At 55.2% G+C, this 2,958-nt stretch overlaps 1 protein-coding gene across 4 annotated transcripts in view; it reads left to right on the top strand.

Annotated features, from left to right (window-relative positions):
- Nucleotides 1-362: 362 nt before the first annotated feature.
- Nucleotides 363-2,958, top strand: part of ASAP1 (ArfGAP with SH3 domain, ankyrin repeat and PH domain 1) — a 403,505-nt gene continuing 400,909 nt past the window's right edge. For all 4 annotated transcript variants that reach the window (XM_032246627.1, XM_032246599.1, XM_032246607.1 and 1 more), the window contains exon 1: nucleotides 363-754. The gene's annotated coding sequence lies outside the window, so the exon portion shown is untranslated. The remainder of the gene's footprint in view (nucleotides 755-2,958) is intronic.

Below are 2,958 nucleotides of genomic sequence, written 5' to 3'. Positions count from 1 at the left end.
ATTGCTATTCATACTGTTCCTGTACAATCCCGACTGGAAAGGTCCCGTTCCCCTGGCACTGGACAAAAATGAGGAAAATTTAAGAGCAGAGAGGAAGTGGTGAAAGCCTGCTGAAGTCACTCCTTTACTGAAAATAGGGGTAACGGCCAGGACAGTGCAGGTCCATCCTCTGCAGATGGAAGACAGGCACGACCTTTACCGCTGTCCCGGCCTTAGAAAGGCACCTTCCGCGTCCAGGGTTTTCTGCGGCTAAATCCCACCCCTTCCACCTCTGGCGGGGAGGAGGCCGGCCGGCCGGGGCACGGGGCGGAAGGTCCCGTGCAGGACCCCCCGCCCGCGCCCCGCGCGCGGCTGCCGGCGGGCCAAGGGTTAAGCGAGGCGGGAGCCCCCGGCGCGCAGCGGCTCGGGCCCGGGAATGCTTAGTCAGGATTCCGATTTCCTGTCGAAGTGTTTGGATTTCCTGAAACCCGCGCCCTCCGCCGCTGAGCGGGATCGTGCGAGCAGCTCGCGTCGCCGCGGCCTCCTCCCCCTCGGCACATGGTCGCCCGCCCCTTCCTGCGCCGCGCTCGGCTCCCGCGCCTCGCCTGGCCTGGCCCTTCGCCGCCGCGGGCGAGCTCTCTGCGCCGGGCAGCCCCGGGCCCGCGCTTCCCGCTCCGCCGGCGCCTCTAGGTCGCCGTTCGCTTTCCCACCCGAGAGCCTCGAGCGCCCGGCCGAGCCCGCGATGGAATAATGCCCAGCGGCCCGCCCGGTCCCGGTGAGTTGCGGGGCGCCCGGACGGGCTCGGCGGGGCCGGGCGGAGTGGCTCACGAGTGCGGGCGCCCCCTGCCCGGTCCCTGGCGCGAAGAGGGGCTCCGGGACGGGGCGCCGGGCGGGCTCCGGCTCCTCTTGCCGCGGGGTGTCCTTCTCCGCGGGGAGGGCGCCGGCCCGGGGCTGGGGCGTGTGCGGGGCGTGCGGCCAGGCTCTGCAGGGCCGGGCGAGGCCGCCCGGTGGGTGGGGGGGTGTCTCCGCGCCTGCAGCCCCAGGAGGGGGTCCCTGCCGTGGGGGCGGGGAGGGGGTCCGTCCTGGGAGGGCTTCGCGTCCTGCTCCGGGGGAAGGCCCGGGACGACGCGCCTGGCGGCCGGGACTCCGCGATGGGGCGCCCTCCCGGCATTGTCTGGCGCGGCCGAGGAAAGTTTCCCGCGGCCCCCAGCCCCTGCCCGGACCCGGCGCTGCCTGGCAGGCCCCAGGCCACTTGCCTAAAGCAAAAGAAGCGAAACCAAAGGGAAGGGGGATAAAAGTCCCACTTCGAGCTTGGTGTTTGCTCCAGGTGGAGCGTGAAGCGGCGTGTGTTTTCCGCTTGTACCATTTTGGGACCTGCTGCGTTTTCTGAGAGCGACTTGAAGTTTCAAAGAAAAAAGAAACTTGCTGGTGCCCAGTATTTCTGCGGTTTGATACATCCCAAGAGTTCATCTTGGGCACTTCTAAAGCGGTTTCCTTTAGTAATGCGGTTTTCCAGTAGCTCAGGGAGGCGGATGGTCAACTGCAGACCATCATCCTTAACCTGACCTCAAACTTTACCTGTACTCATCAGGAAAGAAAAAGAACTCCCTCCCGCATTTCCCTGTCTACTCAGTGAGATTATCTTGGTGTGATTGATTCTGGGATGACATCAGGACCTGGATTGCTGAGTAATGTTTTGGGATTGTAAAAGATTGTTCAGTTTTTAGGCCAGGGTTATCGCCTATTGCAACCTTCACCCCAAAGCCTTTCTGTTTTGCAATTTTGCATTTGTAGCTCCGCCAGATAGCTTTAAGAAAATGCAGGTTTTCTGGAAACACCCAGTCAACAGTTTAGAAAGAAGAAGATCTTGGAGAACAACTGATTCTGCCCCTTCTGAGGAGGCCTTTCTCGAAAGGTGACCTGACTTGCCCAAGGTCATGTGACCAGGAGTAATTTCCACTTCTTCAAACTCAGTCCCGTGCTCCTTCCACTGTGTTAGATTTTGATCTGTTAGCCATGAAACAGATTTGGAAACATGTCTTCTTTGCATCATAACCTTAACCATTTTAGTGCCTTCTCTTCTGTCCTGTCTGTTAATGCTATTTTTAAGAAATACACTTATCTGAAACTGCATATTCTGAGATAGGAAGCTAAAAAAAAATCACCTAACCCCTACTGTTCAGCCAGTAAATGGATTTGGAGGTTCAGCTACCAAATGGATTTGAAGTATAAAATGAGTAGCTTATTATATGGGGAATTATTTTTCTCTATCCCATTCTTTTGTGAAAAATGGAAATTCCCAGGTCCAAAAAAGGGCAGTATCTTAGCACATAATGGACCCTATGATGTTCTCTAGACTTGATTTTCAGCCCTCCTGTTTCTTATGAGCTAAGCAGCCCATCTATTTTTCTCATGAGAGCTCTGAATGGCTGGTTTTTCATTTTTAGTATGTGATAATATTGGAGAGAAAGGACTTTTCGCAAGCTTGCCATTTGGCGAGGGAAATTGAAATTCTCTACACCTCCCCAGTCCTCACCAGCCACAGTGAGCCAGATTTTCAAAATCAGTGCAAGCCTGGCGGGCCCAAAGATGAATGTGTGCATTCAGATTGAGCCCTGCCTCATGAGGACTCATGTCCTGGCTGGCATCTCCACGCTGCACCTAGGTGGATGAAGTCTAGAGGAAAGAAGAGAACCCCAGCTAGCTAAGACAGTGTTGTTTCTGCCATTTCCCCACACAGGTCTCTGTCGTATTTGGATCCTGCTGCTCTGTTCTTATTTTCCCCTCTCCTTTCTTTACCCAGCCACTGCTGTATCTGGCATGGGCTCCAGAAGGTTCGCTTTCTTTCTTTCTTTCTTTCTTCTTCTTTTCTTTCTTTCTTTCTTTCTTTCTTTCTTTCTTTCTTTCTTTCTTTCTTTCTTTCTTTCTTTCTCTTTCTTTCTTTTTCTTTCTTTCTTTCTTCTTTCTCTCTTTCTCTCT

The sequence above is a fragment of the Sapajus apella genome, unplaced genomic scaffold (assembly GCF_009761245.1).
Source record: "Sapajus apella isolate SASKATOON/1434 unplaced genomic scaffold, GSC_monkey_1.0 scaffold3, whole genome shotgun sequence".
NCBI lineage: Eukaryota > Metazoa > Chordata > Mammalia > Primates > Cebidae > Sapajus > Sapajus apella.
The sequence above is the reverse complement of the archived record's forward strand: the minus strand, read 5'-3'. Positions and strand labels throughout refer to the sequence as shown.